General features: G+C 37.8%; 1 pseudogene across 1 annotated transcript; it reads left to right on the top strand.

Moving 5' to 3' along the window:
- The first annotated feature begins 9,552 nt into the window (after positions 1 to 9,552).
- Positions 9,553 to 11,606, top strand: LOC143682365 (vacuolar protein sorting-associated protein 26A pseudogene; annotated as a pseudogene). The gene is made up of 2 exons (XR_013175096.1): positions 9,553 to 10,585; positions 11,486 to 11,606. The product of XR_013175096.1 is annotated as a vacuolar protein sorting-associated protein 26A pseudogene (transcript).
- The last annotated feature ends 15,612 nt before the right edge of the window (positions 11,607 to 27,218 follow it).

Raw genomic sequence — 27,218 nt, 5'->3', positions numbered from 1 at the left:
CAAAAAAAAATGTACTTAGATTAGTTTTAAATGTATATTACAAACTCTAGGACAACAAATAAATTTTTTAAATATGATTGATATAAGAGAGGAGAGAAAATAGTATCATATAAAATATTCAAATTAAGCAAGAAGTGGCAGAAAAGGGTGGAGAAAATTAAAAAGCAAAGAACAAAAGCAATAAATAGAAAATAGTTACAAATATTTTAGGGATTAAATCAACTATACTAATCATTTTAAATGTGAATGGTTTAAATACACCAATACAAAGACAGAGACTGTCAGAGTGGATAGCAAAATACAGCCCAATTAAATGTTGTCTATAAAAAAATCACTTTAAATATTAAGATACAGATAGAGTAAAAGTAAGGGGATGGAAAAATATATTCCAAGTTAGCACTAATCAAAAGAAAGCTGAAGCAGCTATGTTACACCAAGGAAAACTGTCAGGGATATAGAGGGTATTACATAATTTGAAAGAGTCAATTCTACAGAAAGATATAACAATCTTTAATGAGTATCCATCCAACAACAGAGTTTCAAAATATGTTATTCAAAAACCGGTATGACTGCAAGGAGAAATAAACTAACCCACTAATATAGTGGGCCCTTTCAGCATCAGTTTTCAGCATCTGACCAGCCTCGACTGGGATTGAAAGGTCCAGCGCATCGTTTTTCCTTTGGTTTTCTCTCTTTCACGTGTGGATGTTTTCAGCCCTGGCGGATGCCTGAGGGGCCAGTGTGAACTAACTGGTCCTAGTTACAGACCTCTTGGAAGCAGCTTCTGGCTTCACACCAGCTTCCACTGGGATGTAAAAAGCCAGGTCACTTTTTTGGGAGTTGGTTTCCTTTCTTTCTCCTTTCTGATTTTCGTGGTCTTACAAACTCATGTGGGACCAATGAGGACATCAGTCCCAGTCTCATCCTCAAAGGTAGCAGCTACCAATTCCCTACCAGTTCCTACCAAGAGACCAAAAAAAAGTGGTGAACTTTTTTTTTCTGGTCTGGGTGTTTTGCTATTTTTTTCCATTTCTTTCCCTCTCTTTCTATCCTTTTCTTCTTTTTTCATTTCTTTTATTTTTCTTGGTCTGGCAGACTACAGCATGAGAGACAAAATTTCCAAAACAATCCCAGTGTAATACTCAGAATGTCCAGATCTCAAGGAAAAAATTACAAAACATTCAAGAAGGCATGTAAATATGTGCCAGTCAAAGCAAAACAAGAATTACAGAAACTATCCAGGAGAAATTGCAGACACTGGAATCAAAAATCAGTCAACTCTCTTAAATAGCTTCAGTGAACTAAAGGAAAGCATGAACAAATAACTAAAGAGAATTCAGGAAGAAAACTAGGAACAAAATTAGCATAGGAATTATAAAGAGAAACCAAATAGATATTCTAGAAATGAAAAGTGCACAAACAAATGAAAAGTCAATAGAGGGATCAATAATACATTAGAGCAGATAGGAGAAAGGATTAGCAAATTTAAAGACATAAAAATTGAAATTAGCCAATCTGAGGAGAAGAAAGAAGACACTGAGCAAAGCCTGAGGAACCTTTGGGAACTACAAACATACCAAAATATGCATAAAAGGAGCCCCCAAAGGATGAGACAGAGAGAAAGGAGCAAAAACATATTTGAAGAAATAATGGAAAAATTTGGGAAATAATGAAACTTCCCAAATATGATGAAAGATATGAATATACAAATCTAGAAGCTAAAAAAACTCCAATTAAACTCAAAAAGACTCACACCAAGATACATAATGGTATACTGTCAAAAACCCAAAGGCAAAAAGAGAATTTTGAAAACAGTAATAGTGTCACATCCAAGAAATTCTTAATAAGAAAAACATCTGATTCCTTATTAGAAACCATGGACAGCAGAAGGCAGTGGATATCATAATTAAGGTGCTGGAAGAAAAAATGTCAATTATGAATAACATATCAAAAAAGTGTGGTAGCAGCATAAGAATAAGAATATACATCAATGGGATAAAATTCAGATTGCAGAAATTTTTATTAAAAAAAAACATAAGAATGATACAAACAGCAAAACTGTCCTTCAAAAATGAAGGAGAGAAAGAAATCCAAAGTTCCAGGAAGATAGTGGAACAAGATAAGTCAAGTTCCCTACTCTAAGGAACAGCTAGAGAAGGGATGGATGGGAAGGTGACTGGAATGGCATTTCCACAGTATAAGTGGCCGGGGAGGGTTTTCTATACCACATAGGAAGCCCTGGTTGCAAAAGCTGAAAAATTCCGATGCAGAGAACCAGAGACTGCCCACCTTTTGCAAACAGCCTGATGCATCCCTTTTGAAATGGAAGCCTGGAGCCCTCAGGAGTGCACGGACAGGGAGAGGGAGACAAGGAATTAAGTGAAGACACAGTCCTTGAACATGCTACCCTCACGTGCACTGCCTCCACCCTCCAGCCTGGAATTCACCCTACACCCCACGCACCTAATCCCACCCTGCCCCGCCCCACGCCCCCTACTCCAAGTGTCCCCGCCCCCCATACCGACCCGCATACGTCTGCCCCAGCCCCACCACCTCTCCCATGCAAGCGCACAGTCTTGCCTCACCCCTCCTGAGACCTTCGCAAATGCACCACGTTCCTCGACCCCCACGTCCCCCTTCCTGCCCCCTGCAGGCAGTCACTGCACATCTGGGTTGTGGATCCTCGCCTCATACCCCGACCAAACCCACCACAACCCGTGCAATCTCACAACCCCGTCCTTCCACCCCTGAGTTTACGCAGGTGTATATCAGCGTACAGCCCTCTCAGATCCACGCACGTGCACTTGCACACCCTGCCACACTCCCCAGCTCTGGACAAGCACTGACCTGTGCATCTGGGACACAACTGCCCCCAGCCCACGCAGAAGCAACCCTGAACTGCTGCCCCGGAACTCTGTGTAGTGCACACTAGGGCCCTGCCTCCTAGACCCCCGCACTCCAGAGCCCTGCTTCCCCAGACCCGTGCACTGCACAGCCACAGCCTCCCTTCAGGACGCCCACACATCCATGCACTGACTGCAGCCCAAACCCCTGCCCCAAACACGTGCATACCCTCGCCCCACCCCTTGACACGAGGGCCATGCTCCCATACCTGGCAGGTCCTCATGTGCGCCTCTGTGCTACATAGCCCCCCCACACACACCTGCACACATTTGTACCCCTGCCCCAAGACCCCCACACCTGGGCCCCCCCACCCGACATCACCCGACATCGATCCGGGTCCTATAACCCACACGACCTGTTCCCCATCTACCCATTCACAGATCCACATCCCAGGACCCCTGCACCACCACTACCACCCCCCCCCCCACTGTGCAGGGACACACCCCACACCCAGACACCCACAATTCCCATGCTCCACTTGCTCACCACATCCTGCCTTCCCACCAGCCCCTATGCATCTGCACAGCCGCACCCATACACGTCCTGCCATGCCTGACCTCTGCATCCCCCATGCCACACCCTGCTCTGAGCCCCAAGGCCTGGCTCAGCTGCACCCTTCCCACATGAACCCTGCAAAGCACCTTCCCAACCCCACACCTTGCCTCCCATGCTCACAGGCACCAGCACAGCATCCCTGACCTGTGCCTATAACTGTGTTGCAACCTGTCACTGCCCTGCCCCATGCCCCACATCCTGCTCCACATCCATCCCACAAACACAGAGCTCTAGACTACTGAAGGCAATCAACTTCCAAAGTAACCCATCAAGATATCTACATGCCTCGAAGGCAACAGAACATCACTAAGCATATCAGCATGCAGTCAGATAGAGCCTAGCCTAATGACCAAATTAAAATGCTGGGGGGATACACAGACTTTGAGACAACTAATCAAAGATCTTCATATAACTCTGCTAAATAAAATCAATGGAATGGCAAATGACATAAAGGAGATACTAGAAGAGCATAAAGAGGAATTTGAAAGAATAAAGAGAGAAATAGCAGATATCACAGAGATTAAAGAAGTTCTAGAGCAAATAAAAAATATACTAGAGCCACACACAGCAGATTGGAAGAGGTATAAGAAAGAATAAATGAAACTAAAGGACAGGACAACTGATTTCAACCACACAAAAGAGCAAATGGCAAAAAAGATGGAAAATTTTGAATTGGATATCAGGTAAATGATGGGAAAAAAAAAACAAAATACACATATAAGAGTCATTGGTGTCCCAGAAGGAGAAGAGAAGAGTAAAGGGCTAAGAAGATTAGTGGAGGATATAATAGGGAAAGATTTCCCAACCTCATAAAGGGCATAAATATGCAAATCAAAGAAGCCAATGAACTTCAAGTAGAATAAATCCAAAAAGGCCTTCTCCAAGACTCATGCAATTAGTCTTTCAAATGACATATAGAAGCAGAAAATCCTGACAATGTCAAGAAAAAAAGAATCTACTATATACAAGGGAAGCCATATAAGACTGAGTTCAGACTACTCAACTAGGTGAGACGGCAGTGGTATGATATATTTAAGATGCTGAAAGAGAAAGATTTCCAGCCAAGAATTCTGTACCCAGCCACATTGTCCTTCAAAATTGAGGGAAAGATTAAAATATTCACAGGCAAACAAATGCTGAAAGAATTTGTCAACAAAAGACTGGCTCTATGAGAAATACTGAAGGGAGTTCTGCCACTGAAAAAAAGATTGTAGAGGGAGGCCTGGAGGAAGGCACAGAATTGAAGAATATGAGAAAGGATAATTTACAGGATAAAGAGAAAGAGGGAAAAGAATATATAGATCCTACAAAATCAAAAGGATACGATGGTGGAGTCAAGCGTTTCTTGAACTCCAGTTCTTAAACTACTGTAATAAGTTTGAATGTTAACAGACTAAATTTACCAATTAAAAGATACAGATTAGCAGAATGGGTTATAATCCAGCTATATGCTGCTTACAAAAAACTCATCTTAGACACAAGGATACAAATAAATTGAAAGTGAAGGAATGGAAAAAAAGATGTTCCATGCAAGCTGTAATGAAAAGAAAGCAGGGGTAGCTATACTACTATCAGACAAAATAGACTTTAAATGTAAAGACATAAGAGACAAAGAAGTACACTATATATTAATAAAAGGGACAATTCACCAAGAAGGAGCAACAATCATAAATGTTTATGCTTCCAATCAAGGAACTCCAAAGTACATGAGGCAGACATTGGCAAAATTGAAGGGAGCTATAGATGTTTCAACAGATGGCTTCAATGGGAATTTTACAAACATTCCCAGAAAATCTAATGCCAATGCTGCTCAAAATTTTCCAAAAAAAAATTAAGGAAAAAGGAACAATACCTAACTAATTTTACGAATCTAATATCACTTAAATACCAAAACCAGGTAAAGATGCCACAAGAAAGGAAAACTACATGTCAATCTCTCTAATGAATATAGATGCAAAAATTCTCAGCAAAATGCTAGCAAACTCAATCCAACAATCCACTAAAAGAAGTATATACCACAACCAAGTGGGGTTTGTACCAGGAATGCAAGGGTGGTTCAACACAAGGAAATCAATTAATGTAATACAGCACATTAATAAGTCTAAAGGGAAAATCACATGATTATCTCAATTGATGCTGAAAAAGCATGCAACAAAATTCAGCATCCTTTTTTATAAAAATACTTCAGAAGATAGGAACCAAAGGTAACTTCCTCAATATGATAAAAGGCATATATGATAAAGGGCATATATGAAAAACTGATAGCCAGCATCATGCTTAATGCAGAGAGACTGAAATCTTTCCCCCTAAATCAGGAATGAGACAAGAATGACCTCTGTCACCACTATTACTAAACAATGTACTAGAAGTCCTAGCTAGAGCATTAAGGCAGGACAAAGAAATAAAAGGCATCCAAATTGGAAAGGAATAATTAAAGTTTTCTTTGTTTACAGATGACACGATACTATATTTGGAAGAAATATCTATGAACATGTGATAAATGTATGTGATGGATCATTTTCTCTTGCTGCTTTCAAGATTCTCTTTCTCTTTGACCTCTGGCATTCTGATTAGTGTCTTGGAGTATGTCTATTTGGATCTATTCTGTTTGGGGTACACTGCATTTCTTGGGTCTGTAATTTTAGGTCTTTCCTAATAGTTGGGAAATTTTCAGTGATAATTTCCTTTATTAGTTTTTCTCCTTCTCTTCCCTTCTTTTCTCCTTCTGGGGCACCCACAACACATGTTGTGTTAGTTAGATTCAGTTGTCAACTTGGCCAGGTGAGCACTAGAGAAAGATAGGAAAAGACAGGAGAGAGAGGTGTGGAGAAGAGTGTAGAAATGAAGGTTATCAATAAAGGTAAAAAGAAGAAAAATTAGATATGACATATAAAATCCAAATGGCAAAATGATAGAAAAAAGTACTGCCCTTATAGTAATAACACTAAATGTTAATGGATTAAACTCCCCAATTCAAAGTCATAGACTGGCGGAATGGATTGAAAAACAGGACCCATCTATATGCTGTTTACAGGAGATGCATCTTAGACCCAAGGATAAACATAGGTTGAAAGTGAAAGTTTGAGAAAATATTTTTTATGCAAACAACAATCAGAAAAGAGCAGGAGTAGCTATACAAATATCCAGCAAATTAGACTTCAAATGTAAAACAATTAAAAGAGACAAAGAAGGACACTATGTATTAATAAAAGAAACAATTCAACAAGAAGACATAACAATCATAAATATCTATGAACCGAGACCGAGTGCTCCAAAACACATGAGGCAAAGACTGAAAAGAGGAACAAACACATCTATCATAATAGTTGGAGACATCAATTCCCCATTCTCATCAATGCCAGAACATTTAGACAGAGGATCAATAAAGAAACAGAGAATTTGAACAGTACAATTAATGAGCTAAACGTAACAGACATTTATAGAACATTACACCCCACAACAGCTAGGAGACACCTTTTTCTCAAGTGCTCATGGATCATTCTCAAGGATAGACCATATGCTGGGTCACAAAGCAAGTCTGAATAAATTTTAAAGGATTGAAATCATACAAAACCCTTTCTCAGATCATAAAGGAATGAAGTTGGAAATCAATAATAGGCAGAATGCCAGAAAATACAAATATGTGGAGGCTCAACAACACACTCTTAACCAACCAGTGGGTCAAGGAAGAAGTTACAAGAGAAATCAGTAATATCTCAAGGCAAATGAAAATGAAAACACAACATATCAAAATTTATGGGACGCAGCAAAGCCAGTGCTAAGAGGGAAATTTATTGCCCTAAATGCCTCTATCAAAAAAGAAGAAAGAGCAAAAATCGAGGAATTAACTGTCCACTTGGAAGAACTAGAGGAAGAACAACAAACTAACCCCAAAGCAAGCAAAAGGAAAGAAATAACAAAGATTAGAGCAGAAATAAAAGAAATTGAGAACATGAAAACAATCAAGAAACTCAACAAAACTAGATTTTGATTCTACGAGAAAATCAATAAGATTAATGGCCTCTTCACAAGATTGACAAAAAGAAGAAGAGAGAGGATGCAAATAAGTAAAATCAGGAATGGGAGAGAAGGCATAACCACTGATCCCACAGAAATAAAGGACACAATGAGAGGATACTATGAACAACTTTATGCTAATAAACTAGGCAATGTAAATGAAATGGACAACTTCCTAGAAAGCCATGAACAACCAACATTGACTCAAGAAGAAATAGATGACCTCAATAAACAAATCACAGGTAAAGATATTGAATTAATTATTAAGAAGCTCCCAAAAAGAAAAGTCCAGGACCAGATGGCTTCACATGTGAATTCTACCAAACATTCAACAAAGAATTGGTACCAATCCTGGTCAAACTCTTCAAAAAATTTGAAGAGGATGGAAGGCTACCTAACTCATCCTCTGGAGCCAACATCACCCTCATACCAAAGCCAGACAAAGATGTTACAAGGAAAAAAAATGACATACTAATCTCTCTAATGAATATGATGCAAAAATCCTCAACAAAACTCTTGCAAATCGAATCCAGCACCACTTTAAAAGAATTATACACTATGACCAAGTAGGATTCATCCCAGGTATGCAAGGATGGTTCAACATAAGAAAATAAATTAATGTATATGCCATATCAACAAATCAAAGCAGAAAAACACATGATCATCTCGATTGATGCAGAAAAAGCATTCGACAAAATGCAACATCCTTTCTTGATGAAAACACTTCAAAGCATAGTAATAGAAGGGAACTTCCTCAACATGTTAAAGGGAATATATGAAAAACCCACAGGTAACATCATCCTCAATGGGGAAAAATTGAAAACTTTCCCCTAAGATCAGAAACAAGACAAGAATGTCCACCATCACCATTGTTATTCAACATTGTGTTGGAAGTTCTAGGCAGAGCAATTAGACAAGAAAAATTGGAAAGGAAGAAGTAAAACTCATTTTGCAGATGATATGATACTATATGTTGAAAACCCTGAAAATCCGCAGCAAAACTACTAGAGCTAATAAATGAGTACAGCAAAGTGGCAATTACAATATCAACACTCAAAAATCTATAGTGTTTCTACATACCAGTAATGAACAATCTGAGGGGGAAATGAATAAAAAAATTCCATTTACAATTGCATCCAAAAGAACAAAATATTTAGGAATAAATTCAACTAAGGATACAAAACACTTATACAAAGAGAATTACAAGAAATTGCTAAAAGGAATCACAGAAGACGTAAATAAATGAAGTGTATACTGTGTTCATGGATCGGAAGACTAAATATTGTTAAGATGTCAGTTCTACCTAAATTGATTTATAGATTCAATGCAATACCAATTAAAATCCCAGAAACTTACTTTTCAGAAAATAGGAAAACCAATAACCAAATTTATCTGGAAGGGCAGGGTGCCTCAAATAGCTAAACATCTCCTGAGAAAGAAAAATGCAGTCGGAAGTCTCATACTACCTGACTTTAAGGCACATTACAAAGTTACAGTGGTCAAAACAGCATGGAACTGACATAAAGATAGATACACTGACCAATGGAATGGAATAGAATGTTCAGATATAGACCTCCTCATCTATGGACAATTGATCTTTGATAAGGCAGTCAAACCAACTCACCTAGGACAGAACAGTCTCTTCAATAAATGGTGCCTAGAGAACTGAATATCCACATACAAAAGAATGAAAGAGGATCCATATCTCACACCCTATACAAACAACTCAAAATGAATCAAATACCTAAGCATTAAATATAAGACCATAAAACTTTTAAAAGAAAATGTAGGGAAATATCTTATAATAAGAGACAATTTCCTAGATCTTACACCCAAAGCACGAGCATTGAAGAAAGAAAGAAATAGGAACTTCTCAAAATTAAACACTTTTGTGCATCAAAAAACTTTGTCAAGAAAGTAAAAAGAGGGCGGTCCCGGGTCACGTGACGGGGCGCTGGGGCGGTGGGAGCCGGGACTGGGAGTTCTCCTGAGGGAAGAGGAGTGAAGTCGGGGGGACGCGGCGGCGGCGCTCACAATGAGTTTTCTTGGAGGCTTTTTTGGTCCAACTGAGGGAAGAGGAGTGAAGTCGGGGGGACGCGGCGGCGGCGCTCACAATGAGTTTTCTTGGAGGCTTTTTTGGTCCAATTTGTGAGATCGATGTTGTCCTTAATGATGGGGAAACCAGGAAAATGGCAGAAATGAAAACTGAAGATGGGAAAGTAGAAAAACACTATCTTTTCTATGATGGAGAATCTGTTTCAGGAAAGGTAAACCTAGCCTTTAAGCAACCTGGGAAGAGGCTAGAGCACCAAGGAATTAGAATTGAATTTGTAGGTCAAATTGAACTTTTCAATGACAAGAGTAATACTCATGAATTTGTAAACCTAGTGAAAGAATTGGCCTTGCCTGGAGAACTGACTCAGAGCAGAAGTTATGACTTTGAATTCATGCAAGTTGAAAAGCCATATGAATCTTATATTGGTGCCAATGTTCGCTTGAGGTATTTTCTTAAAGTGACAATAGTAAGAAGACTGACAGACTTGGTAAAAGAGTATGATCTTATTGTTCACCAGCTTGCCACCTATCCTGATGTAAATAATTCTATTAAAATGGAAGTGGACATTGAAGATTGTCTACACATAGAATTTGAATATAATAAATCAAAGTATCATTTAAAGGATGTGATTGTTGGAAAAATTTACTTTTTATTAGTAAGAATAAAAATCCAACATATGGAGTTACAGCTGATCAAAAAAGAGATCACAGGGATTGGACCTAGTACAACAACAGAAACAGAAACAATTGCCAAATATGAAATAATGGATGGTGCACCAGTAAAAGGTGAATCAATTCCAATAAGACTATTTTTAGTGGGATATGACCCAACTCCAACAATGAGAGATGTGAACAAAAAATTTTCAGTAAGGTACTTTTTGAATCTAGTCCTTGTTGATGAGGAAGACAGAAGGTACTTCAAGCAGCAGAAGATCATTTTATGGAGAAAAGCACCTGAAAAACTGAGGAAACAGAGAACAAACTTTCACCAGCGATTTGAATCTCCAGAATCACAGGCATCTGCTGAACAGCCTGAAATGTGAACTGAATGGGAGTAAAAAAGAAAAACAAAAAACTCCTGTAACTATTGAGATTAAGTTCAGCAGGTTGAAGATGGTTGCAGCATGTAGGGGTAAAAGGCCAAAACTCCATTTATAATAGTCTTCCTTTATCCTACAGTGCTGCATATATTTTATGATATAACTAAATGTTCTTCGTGTATATACATTTTAAAAAGTGCTTTCTTTGAGACACTGGAACTTTCTTAAGCTGCCTCCTTTTTTTTTTTTTAATTAACTGCACTTTGATTTGATGATAAGCACTCAGATATACTTAAGCATAAATATTAAAGATCTTCCTGTGAGTAGACTGGCTATTTATAATTTTGCTTTCTTTCTGCTTAGTGTTGATTAGAAATATTTTTCTCCCTTTTCATGCGAATGAGTACTTACTCTTTTCATGCAGAAACATATTTTATGTCCAAGTAAAATGAGAAAACCTGAATAGCCCCTGTATTGTGCAGTAATTTAAAACAGCATCTCAATTTTTTAAAACAACTAAATTGTTTTTACATAACTTTGAGAAACACATATGAAGTGTTGAATTGTAGGTGCCTCTGAGTCTACCATTCCATGGCTTCCTGAATTTGTATCCTCTTAGAAGTCTTCTGTCATATGAATATTAATTTTTTTCAGGGGAATATGTGGCATGTTACTGTAATCATTGTCTTTTTTTTCCCCCAAAAGTAACCATTCTGCTACTTTTCAGCATTGCCACTATATGTTTTCTGTAATGTGGAATTGACCCTATGTTGGTGTTTTAAAATTTGTTAAACTGTGTAATTTTTCCATAAATACTCTGAAATGTGTATGTGTATTTTTTTAATTTAAGGAATCTTTTTGCCATATATGCACTATTTTCTTGGCCTCACAAATTTATTCTCTTCACATTTCAGGTGAAAATTTTGGGATGGGGGACTCAGGAGCATATGTGAAGCATGTATTTTCCAGATCTGGACAATTTCATGTTTGTTAAACTGGAACATTGGTTAGTTCAACCTCAAATTTAAATCTTACCACCTGTTTTAATTTTTTTAACATTAAATTCAAGTCATTTATTCAATGTCTCTGAAAAAGAAGGTTGCAGTCATCCGATTCTGTGCATGGGATCTGATCTCAAATGCAGTAAATGTGGGATGCAGATACCAAAACAAAGCCTGCTGTGTGGAAATTACTTTCATTTATGGCTCATTGGTTTTTGTACCAATATTTTTTATACACTTCAGAGTAAACCTTGTCAGGTAATACTTTGAGTAAGCTAAATAATCCAAATTAATTTCCTTAACCTGTTTTACTACAATGGCACTTTGATAAAATGGCCGATAAACAACTTCTCTATTGGCAAAAAGTTCTATGCTGGAGCATCTATTTTAAAAATAGACATCTGTGAATGGTAACATTTCCCTTCATGTAAGTGCCTGTTCAGAATTTTAAAACTTAATGCCAAATATTTTCGTGATCACTTTACATGTAGTAATTAAAAATATTCAAAGAAATTTTGAAAACTATTTGTATTTAACCAGCCTCAAATTGTGCAACCATGACGTGTAAAAAATAAATTGAAACATACTGAGCTTGCTCTTTGAATGATTAAAATAGCTTTGTTCTCAAAAAAAAAGAAAGTAAAAAGACAGCCTACACAATGGGAGACAATATTTGGAAACAATATATCAGACAAAGGTCTAGTAGCCAGAATATATAAAAAGATTGTTCAACTCAATAATGAAAAGGCAAAGGCAAACAACCCTATTACAAAATGGGCAAAAGACATGAACAAACACTTTTCAGAAGAGGAAATGCAAATGACCAAATGGCACATGAAAAGATGCTCAACTTCACTAGCTATTAGGGAAATGCAAATCAAAACCACAATGAGATATAATCTTGCACCCACCAGAATGGTCATTATCAATAAAACAGAAAACGACAAGTGCTGGAGAGGACGTGGAGAAAGAGGCACACTTATCCACTGTTGGTGGAAATATAAAATGGTACAACCATTGTGGAAGGCAGTTTGGTGGTTCCTCAGGAAGCTAAGTATAGAATTGTCATATGACCCAGCAATACCATTGCTAGGTGTCTACTCAGAGGACATGAGGGCAAGGACATAAACAGACATTTGCACACCAATGTTCATAGCAGCATTATTTACAGTTGCCAAGAGATGGAAACAACCAAAATGTCCATCAACAGACAAGTGGCTAAACAAGCTGTGGTATATACATACAATGGAATATTATGCAGATGGAAGACAGAATAAAATTATGAAGTTTGTAACAACATGGATGGACCTTGAGGACATTATGCTGAGTGAGATTAGCCAGAAACAAAAAGACAAATACTATATGGTCTCACTGATAGAAACTAATATTAGTGAATGAACTTGGAGAATTACAGTTAGGAACAGACACCATCAGGAGATAGAAATAGAGTAGATTATTGGGTAATTGGAGCTGAAGGGTTGCAGATTGTGCAACAGGACTGATTGTAAAAATTCAGGAATGGATAACACAATACTACCTAACTGTAATACAATCATGTTAGTACCCTGAATGAAGCTGACTGTGAGAATGATAGAGGGAGAGGGCTGGGGGCACAAATGAAATCAAAAGGAAAGATAGATAATGAAGACTGAGATGGTATAATCTAGGAATGCCTAGAGTGTACAGTGATAGTGACAAAATGTACAAATTTAAAAATGTTTTTACATGAGGAAAAACAAGGGAATGTCAATATTGCAGGTTGTTGAAAATAGATGGTAATTTATATTTTAAAACCTTAACTTATGCATGAGCCTAAAGCAAAAAAAGTGTTTATTTGGTATAAAATTTATATTTTGACTAGTGCATTTACTAATATAACTTATGTGGACAGTTTTATTGAACACCTTGGATAGGGCATGAGATTTTGTAGGTTTGTCCAGAGTGATGCCCCGATAAATCCCAGAGTGATTTGAACAGTGAATAAAAAAGTATTTGCAAAGTCCCCTTGGTGGAATGGTGAGAAAGGGGGAAAATTCAACTTTCCCACGTGAAGTATTCCTGATATTCTCACAAGCAATGGGGACAACTAAAGCAATGGGCTGAGCCCCCAATCTTGGGATTTGTTCCTATGAAACTTATCCCACAAAGGATAGGCTAAGCCTACTTAAAATCAGACCTAAGAGTTTCCCCCAGAGAACCTCTTTTGTTGCTCAGAAGTAGCCTCTCTCTCAGTCAACATGGCAAGCAAACTCACTGCCCGCCCCCTCTCTACGTGGGACATGATTCCCAGGGGTGTGGACCCTCCTAGCAACATGGGACAGAAATCCTAGAATGAGCTGGGACTCAGTATCAAGGGATTGAGAAAACCTCCTTGACCAAAAGGGAGAAGAGACAAAATAAAGTGTCAATATCTGAGAGATTTCAAACAGAGTCAAGAGTTTATCCTGGAGGTTATTCTTACGCATTAAATAGATATCACCTTTTTAGTTAAGGTGTAGTGGAGATGTTGGAGGGATCTGCCTGAAAATGCAGAGCTGTGTTCCAGCAGCCATGTTTCTTGAAGATGACTGTATAATGATACAACTTTTGCAATGTGACTGTGTGATTGTGAAAACCTTGTGTCTGATGCTCCTCTTAACTATGGTATGGACAGATGAGTAAAACATATGGCTTAAAAATAAATAAATAATAGGGTGAACAAATGTTAAAACAAATTTTCTAGACTGAAATTAGGAGTGGTAAGGGGTATAGAAAAAAATAGGGGAAACAAAGGCTAAAATATGTTGGGTAGATGGAAATACTAGCAGTCAATGAGAGGGAGGGGTAAGAGGTATGGTATGTATGATGTTCTTTTCTTTTTTCTTTTTGTTTCTTTTTCTGAAGTAATCCAAATGTTCTAAGAAGTGATCATGGTGATGAATATACAACTATGTGATATTGTGAGTTGTTGATTATATACCAAGAATAAAATGATCATATGGTAAGAATGTTCGTGTTTGTATGTTGTATTTTTTTTTTAATTTTAAAAGAGGAAACATTTTGGAGAGAGTCCATAGAGCCACAAGAGACTCCACAGAGCCATGAGAGATTCCAGAGAGCCACAAGAACCCAGGCAGCCAGAGACCTTTGGAAATGAAGAAGTAAAATGCCCCTGAAGGAGCTTCATGAAACTAGAGACCTGCAGAGAAAGCTGACAGATGTCACAATGTTTGCCATGTGCCTTTCCAGTTGGGAGAGAAACCCTGAACTTCACTGGGCTTCCATGAGTGAAAGTTACATCTTGTTGGTGCCTTAGTTTGGACATTATTATATTATAGACTCACTTTAATTCAGACATTTTCACAGTCTTGGAACTGTAAACTTGCAACTTATAAAATTCACCTTTTAAGGGCAGGGCAACAGTGGTTCAGTGGCAAAAATTCTTGCCTGCCCCAGGAATCAAACCTGAATCTCGGTGCATGGCAGGGAAGAACTCTGCCACTGTGATACCATTGCCCCCTACCCTGTATTTGTTTTTTATTCCTTCTACTGTAGGTTAAAATAACTCTTTGTATGAGGGTATCAGGCTAAATGATTTCCAAGTTTCCAGCTAGTCCTAGAGTTCTCTGTTTCTACATGGTTGAATTATTTTCTCATGCTGCTTCTGGGGAATATGACTAATACTTTTGAGGCTATAATTTTATGTCAATCTTTAAAGTTCATAACTGTGGTCTTCAGGAAATATTATTTGACCTACAGTATGTCCAAATCAATTTTAAAAAATCATTTTATAACAGGGATAAAAATGACTCTCTGTTTTCATAATATTCTAAAAATTATGAACAACCTTAAAAGCACACTGACTATCAAGTTCTAGAAAATATACTGCAATAGTTTACTTCGTCCCAAGCCTACATCCAGAAAAGCTTTTCCAGAGCTCACAATAACCTTTGCCGGATAACAATTTGGCAGCCCAGAAGGGACAAATATTCCTATGGAGTCCAACTGCCTGAGGTTCTAAGTCCTCAGGAGAGCAGACAAACATGGTAACCAAGACTCGTGGCCGCTAGAGAGTCTTTACTCCAGGGTCTCGACAATTAGGTTTTTCTGTTTTGCCAGCACTCCAGACCCTTAGGGCACCTTAAACACTCCAAAGAGAGAAACTGTTTCCAGCTCCAAGTCCACACGTCTGAGTGGGACATCAGGGTAAAAGTGGATCGGGGAGCTAATATGGCGGTTCAAGTCACCCTCGGCCTGGATTTGAGGTCTTCCTTCCAGAACAAGCCCCTTTCTCTGACCTCTACAACTGTCTTCTGATACCATCCTGCACAGGGTTCAAAATCCTGCCCTGGATTCTTCTGTTAAGTATGTTCCTGGAAATTAAGTCATCCAACAATTAATTTGTATGGAATGAAATTAAGTATGCCTTGTTTAACTGTTAACTGGTGTGCTACCTAGTTATAGGAAGTGTTTAATGCCTGTTTAATTCTGAATTAGTGTATTGTGTTCAAGGCCAGTTTGTTAATTGATGTGCTTGTTCTAGCTATTAATATGTGTGTTACTTAAATATATAGTAACTGTTAAGTGTCTTTAAAGAAAAAACAAAATTCTCGCCCACCAAGCTAGAGACCTAGGTTCGATTCCCAGAGGTTGCTCATGTAAAAAAAAAAAGACTAAATTCCCCTTTTTCAAAGCCATTCTGTTTCTGGGATATTGCATTCCGGCAGCTAGTAAACTAGAACAAATATGATGGAATATTATGCAGCAGTAAGAGGACAGGATGTCCTGAAGGACATGACAAGATGGATGAGCCTTGAGGACATAATTCAAGTGAAATAAATCAGACACAAAAGGGTATATACTGTATGATTCCACTTTTATGACCATGACAAAGGTAAAATCAGAGGCTTATAATACAGAATACAGGGGATCTGGAGACACTTGAGAACTAGAGATGGGTGAACGGTTAGTGAATGGGGTTGAACGCAACCGTAAGGGAATAGATAGGAGCGAAGGCAGGTCACTGCTACGTCTATGAGTAATACAACCCCATTGAAGGTGAACATGACTGAAAGGGGTTGTATTTACCTATGTGTACCACTGATTAACACTACAAATACAAATAATTTCTTGCAAGAATGACTTTAAAAGTATGAATCTTGTATAAAGTGTGTAAAAGTTTGGGGTATTGGAGGAAAACTGCTATTGCATGCTGTGGGCTGTGTAGCAGGAAAACATCAGCAGTGCCACAGCAACACCAGGGGTAAATAATGGGGGGAGGGACAAGAGTTAAGGGGAGGTTTGGATTTTCTATTTGGTGAGGGTATATTTATTTGTTATCTTTCTCTTGGGAACAATGAATTTATGTAAAATTGAGAGTGTTGATGGACTATTGACTTTTGACATTATACATGATGCCTGATGAATGGAGGTGGCTGAAGGATGCACTGACTGAGAAGTAGACTGGTGAATGATGGTGTATACATATGATCGAATATTGTGCTACTACAAAAAGCAATGAAGTTGTGAGTCATGCAATATTTTGAATGAACCTGTGGAACATTCAGTGAGGCAAAATAAGCCAGAAGCAAAAGAGCAACTATTGTATGGTCTCATTGAGAAAATACTTATAAGAAAAAGGAGCCTAGATTGCAAGCTCTTATGAAAGTCACATTTAGTCCAGAATGGTAAATATTATTTCTGGATTTTGAGATACAGTTTTATATATCTATATCCTGATATTTAGAGTTAATGATGAAGCTTATCAGGTCAGGTTAAGGTAATTCAGAATACAGGAGTACAGAAGACGTTGTCTATATTTTAGAACCTCACCTACTCTCTGAGACCAAAGGAATAAAGGTTTATTTTGTTAAAATTCTAAATTTTCTGTAGCACATAATCTATCTCCACCTGTGTTTGATAGATCATTTAAGCAATCCAAACACAGGGACCCCAGAATAAGAAAGAGGGCCTTTCTTCAAGTAATGCCTGAATACACCCCAGCGTTTATTAAGCAGATAACCAAAAAGTACTGGCAAAGTCCCTTGATGGATGGGAGAAAAAATATGGAACTATTAAACTTTACCACTGGGGAAGCCCCTGATACTATGTCAAACTTTAGGGACATCCAAATCAATAGGCCAAGCCCTTGATCTTGAGGCTTGTTCTTGTGAAGCTTAAAATTAGCCTATCTACAAGTAGGTCTAAGAGTTACTTCTGGAGGACCTGTTTTGTTGCTCAGATGTGGCCTCAATCTCTCTAAGCCCAACTCTGCAAATGAAATCATTGCTCTGCCTCTAAATGGGACATGACATCCAGGGGTGAAAATCTCCCTGGTGACTTGGGAGATGATTCTCAGGGATGAGTACCTGGTACCATGGGATCAACAATGCCATCCCGACCAAAAAGAGGAAAAGAAGTGTAACTAATCAGTGAGTGAGTTGGATGGAATTGAGAGACTACTCTGGAGGCCACTCTTATGGAAGCTTCAGTTAGACATTGCTACCTACCGTAACTTGCCAAACCTCAACCAAAACCATTCCCTCCAATCCTAAAAAACACCTAGGGTGTTATATAAGATTTTACAAAGTTTACATGCACTAGGGTAACTTTCCAGAAACCAACAACCTCCAGATGTGTCCCTGGACCAGGTAAGTCCTGATATGCAGAGGTGCCAACCTCTCCTAATTCCACTCCCCTGTCCCATATTATTGACAGCCCCTTCCAACATGAAAAAATTAGAATGGGCTAGCCCAAATACCCATAACGGGTGGGAGAAAGATCAAAGGTGATGATGGAGTTATGCAGAGAAGGTAGGGTTTAAAAAACAAGTGTGATTCCTGAATCATTATATTGATATTTCTTTTAGTCTCCAGTATCTTAGAGCAGCTAGAAGTCAAAACCCAAAATTGTGGAATTATAACCCATACCAAACTCTGAAATCTGTTCTACAATTAATTGTTATGATATGCTTTGAAATTTGTTGTTTTTTTGTATGTATGTTATTTTTCACAAAAAAGAAAAAAAATGCTTCTTTTGGCCTCCAGTGTTTTGGAGCAGCTAATCGGAAAAACCTGAAATAGTGGAGTCGTAGCCCATAACAAACTCTGAAATCTATTCTGTAACTACTTGTTCAAGTGTAGTTTGAAGATCTTTGTTTTTTCTTTCTTTTGTTTGTGTATATGTTATATTTAACAATAAAAACCTTTTAAAAAGTGAGGGAGAAATTAAGACATTTTTTGATGAACAAAAACTGAGGGAGTTCATAGCCAATAGAATGATTTGTAAGAAATACTATCGTGAGTCCTTCATGTTGAAAGGAAGGGACACGAAAAAGTAAGATGAAGCTGTATGAAGAAATAAGGACCTCAAGTATAAGTAACTATATGGGTAAATACAAATGCTAGTATTGCATTTTTCACTTGTAATGCCATCTTTTTACTTTTTATATGGCTACAAATTCAAATGCAGAGGAAACTATCAGGAACCATTGTTGCTGGGCACAAAATGTATAAAGATGTAATTGAGATAAGAGCAACGTGAAAGGAAGGAGGGGCGGAGAGATATAGAAATAGAACTGTATACCATTAAAGTTAAGCTGGTATCAATAACAATTGAAGTGTATTTGATTTAGGATAATGCATGCAATTCTCATGGTAATCACAAGGAAGATATCTTAAAAATCTACACAGAAGAAATGAGAACTGATTCAAAATTTATTTCAAAAATTACCTCAAATATAAATGGCTTAAACTCTCCAATCAAATGGCAAAGTTTGGCAGAATGGAGAACAGGGCATGATCTAACTATATGTTTTTTACAAGAGCCTCGTCTTAGACCCAAAGACATAAACAGGTTGAAAGTGAAATAACTGAAAAAATATCCCAGACAAATGATAAAGAAAGAAAGCTTGAATAGCTATACAAATATCAGGCAAAATAGACCTTACGTCAAAAACTCTTACTAGAGACAAAGAAGAACACTATATATTAACAAAAGGGTCAATTCAGGAAGAAGATGTAACAATTATAAACATGTTGCACCTAATAACTGGACCCCAAAATATATGTGACAAACATGGACAGAATTAAAGGAAGCATAGACAGTAAAATTCCATTTTTATAGAACTATTAAAGATGCCAATTCAATTTTAGTGACAGAAATCAGATCATTGTTTTCCTGGTGGAGGAAGGCAGGGAGAGGCAGGGGGTAGGGATTGCAGAGGGACACATGAAAGCTTCTAAATGTGATGGATGGTAATGACTTCAGGGATATATAAATATTTAAAAAATTATAAAATTGAACACAAAATATGTGCAATTTGTTATATATCAGTTATACCTCAATAAAACTGCTTAATTTTTTAAAAGATAAGGATAGCCTAGAAAATTCTTCCTCTTTTATAGGGAAGGTACCTCATCCACATGTCTTTTTTGTGTGCATGTCATATTCTAGGAAGAGAAAATCAGATGAAGAAAAAGGCAAAAAAAGTATGGCCTAACAAGTACATTTGCAGTTGGCTAGATAATTAGCAGTGATGTTTGTCAAATACTATTGAAGAAAGATTTATTTTAATAGGGGTTCTCTTTATCTTATTTTAAGACATTAATTTAATCATGGCTCACTTTCTCTTTAGCTAAGACATTAGCTAAATTGTGTTGGGAAAATAAAACCCAGAGGCAGAAACTAATTAGGTAATGAAATTTTTAGGTAATGAGACACTTACACATCCATTTTGGGGATTCATTAAGTTTTAATTTTCCAAAGTTTCACATAACTCAGCTGAAAAACACATCATTGTAATAGAAATATACAATTGCCAAAGTCGTCTAATAAAGGGGGATCTTTGGCATTTCATTTCATTTCAACAAACTCTTTACCAAACTCTTGGCTAAATTTTGGAAGTCCAAAGATAGAAAAGATGAACAAAGCGTTATCCCATCACTTAAGGAATATAGTAGAGGAGAAACACATTTAAACCTCAACCATGTGATAGAGGAAATTAAAGAAGTTTATTTAAGGTACAATAGGAACACAAAGGGAGAGCGAAATACTCTTTTTAGCTAGCAAAGTCTATAGGCAGCAATATAGCACATCTGCCTCCTTCCCTTACTACCTCCCTTTCTATTTTATAATACGGGTATTTTGAAGGTACAACCAAAGAATGATCAAAGTATCCCTACAGCACAGTCACACTTGTTCCAAGTCTTGTGATTTGCTAAGGGGTTTGTTCAAGCCAAACCAAGGGGCACCCTAGATAGCTACAGGAAATTCTAGTGGTACCTTTCTTTGGAGAACTCTAGAAAGGAAATTAATGGGCAGACAGTCGTTCAGCAACAAGTTAGCACATTCAGTGTCTATGAATACTGGGCTGGTTTGAAGCTATTAGGCACCCCAGAAAGGCCATGTCCTTGAATCCTCATTCAGTTTGGCTGAGTGAGATCTTTTTTATTATTTCCATGGAAATGTGACTCACCCAATCGTGGGTGACAACTCTTGATTAGATAGTTTTCATGGAGATGTGTCTCCACCCATTCAAGGTGGGGTTGCTTACTGGAGCCCTTTAAGATGGAACCATTTTGGAAAAAGCTTGAGAGCCACCAGAGCCCACACAGCCAGGGACCTTTGGAGAAGCAGAAGGAAAACAGCCTTGGGGAATCCTTATGAAATGAGAAGCTAGGAGAGAAAGCCAGCAGATCTCACAATCCTTTCCAGATGACAGAGGTGTTCTGGACCCAACAGCCCTTCTTGAATCAAGGTATCTTTCCCTGGATGTCTTAATTTGGACCTTTTCATGGCCTTAGAGCTGTAAACTTGTAACTTGATAAATTCCCCTTTTTAAAAGCTGTTCTGGTATATTGCATTCTGGCAACTTTAGCGAATTAAAACAAGTACCATTCCTGTAGGAAAGGAAAACTGAAATCTGAGAGATGAAGCTGTTTCCTCAATAATGAAAGAAATGTCAGTCCCAAGGTTTTCCAGGAACAATTTTGCTTGTTGATTTTAACACAATAACAAACCCAACGGCTGTTTAAAGAGCTGCCCAAACATTATCCAGAAGCAAAGCCTACTGGAAAATTTGTGAAGCCCAATGCAAATTTAAAATGCTTGGGATTGCTTGTTCAAAAACTATTAAGCATTTCAAGAAGGAGGTGACAGTACATTAAATCACAAGTGGGGCTCTGTGTGACTGCACAGCACTCAGGCTTAGGAAACCAGCCTATTAAATAAATAACAGTGAAACAAAGTAAATCTTTCCCACCAGGCTTAATATGAGAAACCACACAGGCTTTTGAATATAGCAAAGACAGATCTGAATTCTAGCTCAATCACTTAATGACTATTGGATTTGGAACAAATTATTTTCAGCTAACTCATTAAAATGCAGCAAGGTATATTAAAACACCCATTATATGTTCCAACATCACATACAAATCAAAAATGAGAATTTTATTCTGGTGAATTTACAAATAACTGAATTATTATGAAATAACAATATGTCAATTACCAGCTTTAAAACCTTGCTGTATGTTTTAGAACAATAATTATTGTTAATGAAAGAAAATTTTTGGCTTTCTTTTTGTTTTATATCCTTGACCAACAATTTCTTCCCTTATCCCAGTTGTGAGCTACCAATCAAAAATGAGAATCACCATTTAAAAAACTTCTTGAAGAGCAGATGTTTTTAAAACATAAATAGCAGTTATTTATTGAAGAATAAGAACATAATATGTGTTTCACATATTGTATTCTTTCGTGTAATATTTCAGTTTTACTGCTTGGTATTCATTGGTGGATTCATATAATTTATTGATTACTTTGAAATTTAAAAAATAAATTTATTTACTTTATGTTCTTTGCTGTTGTGAAGAAAAGCAGGATTGCTTGTTCTTGAATGTGTGGCTCTCTCTCTCCAGGTATTCTGGCAACTTTCCCCATTGTTTCCAGTTGATGGACAGCTGGCTTTTTCTGGTACATTATTAAAAAACTGACACCAATTCTCAAGTGTCTATTTCCCTGAATATAAGCGCTATTGGGCTTATCACATTAAGAAGACAAAGCAGCAGGGAGCAGAGTACCTCTACCAGCAATAGACCTAAGGTCAAAGAATACTGCTCTAAGAGATTGCAAATACATGGGAAACCTGCTCACGCTAAGTCTGCCTGTGAGTTCCCTCCTGCATAATGTGATGCTTCCAAGTCTTTACAAGAGCAACCATAAGTCATTGTGAGATAACAGGGGGAAGTCTTATTAATCTCATTTTTAAATGAAAGTCAGGTGGATCAAGTGGAAAACACTTGATGGAAGAATGGAAGTTTTAATTTACATGGCCACATTTCGATGAAGAAACTGGTCTAAAGAAGATCCATATTTTTTGTTGCTAATCTACTCATCAGCATCGATGAGCATTTGTCCTTCCTAATCCAAGATGAGTCATCAATGATTTAGGTTTTAGAATAAAATATTTAATAAATTACCCTCTATCAGATCTCCTAGCAAACACTTAACATTTATTAACACATTTAATCCTACAACAAACTACTAGGACATGTACTACCATTACTCCCTTTTTAGAGTGGAAGAACTTGAAGCAGAAAGAAGTTTGGTGACTTTTTCATGGTTACTCTGTTAGTAACTTACAGATCTGGGCTCCAAATCCAAGAGTCTGCCTCTACTTTTACTTTCTAGCTGTACTTAAACACACATACTGACAAAGGAACCATTTCCCAGTGTCAGGAGAGCTGCCAAGCCACAGCTGTTCCTGGGCTATATAACCAGTTTATCCTGAGGGAAGGAAAGAGAAGGGTCTTGCATAAGGAGTTAGATTGGTGTACTGGGCATCCCCAAGAGGGCAACACACGTCACTGCTTAGGACAGGGTTTAAGGTCAAAGGAAGCAGAAATCTAGCTGATGGGATAAGTTCATTATTCTCAACCTGGAAGACTCAACGAACACTTTATGATACCATTTTTCTGGTCCCCTTTCCTCTCATTAAGCAAGAAAGTCATGCAGGATGCAGAGAAACAAGTTTTCTTTGTGAAGGACTGTCCCATGTGTCACAGTAGGCATAGCATCCCTGACCCCTTCTCAATGCCAGCAATGCCACCGGGAATAACTCACAAATGGTCTCTCACCATCTCCTATTTCCAACATATTATCTGGGAAATGGATCATCCTGTGCTAAGAATCACCAGTATGTACCCATGTGAAGCCTTCAAGAGAGATCTAAAACAGGAGCCGTAGGCAATTCATCTGTACCTCGCTGCAGTGTACCTCGTATCTTCCTGTGCCTGGCTTTGCAGCAATTCCCAATGCCCTAAGTTTCTCCTAAACAAGATCTGCATTTTCCCTTCACCTCCTATTTCACAAACTGTATAAAAGGGGACTCTGAACTCATCAGGTTGCTATCATTTTGTCAAGCCCTAAGCTCCAAGAACCAAAAATCAAAAGTGAATGTTTGGATGACCCCCTTACAGGGAAATGGTTGGGGTGGGCTGTATTCCTGAGGCGATTCTGAAAGGACAGCCAAAGCAGGAAAACCCTCAGGGGTAACCAAACCGAGGGAGCTGGCAAACTAGTTCAAGTCAGAGTCTTTTAAAAGGCTGTTTGACAACAGAAAGACAAGATACAAATGCCAAGTTCCCAGGGCAGAAGCAAGAGTTAAATGAGAAAAAGGATCAAAAGTCAGGAAACAGATGGGGATGGAATTTTAAAGTTAGCAGGCCAGGAGCCTATGAGTAGGGAGGGATTGGGAAAACAACCAGACTGCTGTATATTTTGAGCTCATTATTATTGCTCAGTGGTGATAATTGCAAAACTCTTTGTACATACCAACTTACAGAATTGCACACTTTGAAAGGGTGAATTTTGTGATATGAAAATTATTTTTTCAAGAACAGAAAATGTGGTAGGAAACTGTACCTGGTGCGCCAAAGATCCTTACTTGTAACATCTCTGCGAATTTATGGAACTGTAAGTGAAATTGCATCTTCCAACCTAATTTGCAGTTTGGAAAACTACATCTTCTTAATGTGTGACTAGCATAATCACAAATCATGAGACCAAGACATGCTACATCTGTCAGGAGAAGGCATTACACTAGTTTTCCTGATCTGAAAGTAAGGAATTTATTTTCTATTTTGAGATCATCAAAGTCTGGGAAAATGAAAGACATATCTAAAAAGTCACATTTTTATTAATTCAATAATGACTTACATAAAATACTTCATGTAAATCATTACCTATTAAATGGTCTTGTTTTACACTTATTTTTAAGCACATATATGTCATTGCTTGACCATGTGTCCACTTTTCTTCTTTCAAGGATGAAACTCAGTCACCTCTTGACTTACACGAGCAAATAATTTATGACTTAGCTCAGGCCTGACAGAACATGAATAAATATTCATGGGAGAAATAAACACATATGTATATCATCCCATGTAAAGCTCATGACTGAGAACTATAGTCTAATCTGTGGTTATGCAATAATATTTACCATACTTGTTCCTAGGTCCAAGAATATTCTATTTAAGATCTGCAAGGTAAAAGAACGGGAAAGTGTAAACCTATTTAAATAAAGCAATGATTTAACCTCTTTGGCTGTTTAGTATAGTCAAGGAGAAAAAGCTTACCACATTAAATGACATTGAAACATTTAATTTAAAAAAGATGTACTCAGTGTATAGTTAGTTGGCAGCATGAAGTTTTAAATGTTCTTGGGTTTTAATATAATTAAAAGGAGGTGAAAGTCAGAGAAATGAAACAAACAATATGTTCTTAGCCACAGTGCCCAGGCTATTTTTCCACTTGGTTAGCATTTACTGACTATTCAAAACTTCTAGTAAAAGACATGATGCAGGAGACACAGTGTTCATTCAAGAAATGTTTATTGAATACATCATGGGCCAGACACTGTACTAAGGACTGGGGTTATAAAAATGCAAAAACAGACACAGTCTTTTTCCCCATGGAGCGCAGAGCATGTTGGAAAGATTGGCACATAAACCCACTGTTCTAGGTTGCCAGCTGCCAGAATTCAATTTACCAGAAAACAAAAATGGCTTTTAAAAAGGGGTATTTAATAAGTTACAAGTTTACAGTTCTAAGCCCATGAAAATGTCCCAACTAAAGCAGTACTATAAAAATGCCCAATGTAAGGCATCCAGGAAAAGACATAAGAAGCTTCTTGGTTCAAGAAGGCTGATGATGCTCAAGGTTTCTTTCTCAAATGGAGAGGCACGTGGTGAACATGGCAATGTCTGCTAGCTTCCTCTCCTGGCTTCTTGTTTCATGAAGCTCTCCTGGGCACATATTCCTTCTTCATCACCAAAGGTCTCTGGTTGCATGCTCTAGCTCTCATCATTTTCATGACCCTGTTCTGCTGCTCTCCCATCTTTCTCAAAAGGGACTCTCTCCAAAATGTTTCCTCTTTTATAGGACTCTGGTAAATTAACCAAGTCACACATGGAATGAGTGGAGTCACAGCTCCCTCTATTCAAAAGTTAATACCCACAGTTTAGTGAGTCACATCTCCCTGGAAATAACCTAATCAAGTTTCCAACATACATTATCGAATAGGGATTAAAAGCAATGGTTGCTCCTACAAGATTGATTATGATTAAAACATGGCTTTCCTAGGGCACATATTTCCTTTCAAATCAGCACATCCACCAAGCTAATTTTAACATAGTACACAAGGATGATTTAAAAAGAGGATCAGTGAACCCATAGAAAGAATATTTACCCCAGAGGAGGTTAAGGAAAACTACCAAGGAGGAGGAGTTAGAACCACTTTTGAAGTGATATCTGAGCCAAGTAGTAATGCAGGTAAAGGATAAGAATGGGAGTTGTTGGTGGGAGGTCCCAGATGGTGGAGATGATGTGAGCAAAATAATGGTGTGACAAACAGCATGGTGTATGGCGAGTTTGTAAGTGTTTGGTATCTGAGGAAGCACATTGTTTGGAAGTCAGGAAGCCACAGGGACAGACAGAGGGGCAATGAATGGGCTTTATCTTACCTGTGTCACTGAGGCACTGAAGATTTAAACAGGGGACCGATAGGTTAAAGAGTATTTTGGTTACATCATTGTGATTGTGTAGAGGATGGAACCAGTTTTAAAACCCTAGGGGTATTAAGGAAGAAAAAGAGGGGAACTGTTTGAGAAATATTTCGGAGGCAATGTCTGCATGCGGCAACAGCAATAGTAGCTTATTTGACCATCCAGTACATTAAGAAGACACCCAGTTTCTGTCTGGGTGGGTCAGAGTAGGACAAACCAAGACAGTGAACATACAAGAGTCTGTCTGGGGTAACATCAGATTTGATTAGAACCTGTTGAATATGAGGTGTTATTATGATACCCAGAGGGGAATGCCCAAGAGCTAGATAGGTGAGACTTGTAGCTCAGGACAGAGATTTCCATGAGAACTAGAAGTTTGGAAATTTTGAGCAGAGTGATAATCATTGAAAACATTAAAGGAAATAAACTATCCAACTAAATGCATCCTAGGGAACATCAGCATTCATTGTTGTGTGGATATTTAGGTCCTGAAAGAGGCAAATACTCTCAAATGTGTGAGAACTAGGAGGGGGTGAGGTCATATAGCAGAGAGTTATGGAAGTTCAGTAAACAAGGACTGAGTTTTTCCCACTGAATTTGGAAAT

This window comes from Tamandua tetradactyla, chromosome 5, assembly GCF_023851605.1.
Source record: "Tamandua tetradactyla isolate mTamTet1 chromosome 5, mTamTet1.pri, whole genome shotgun sequence".
Lineage (NCBI taxonomy): Eukaryota > Metazoa > Chordata > Mammalia > Pilosa > Myrmecophagidae > Tamandua > Tamandua tetradactyla.
Note: the sequence above shows the minus strand (reverse complement) of the source record. Positions and strands in the feature narration are given on the sequence as shown.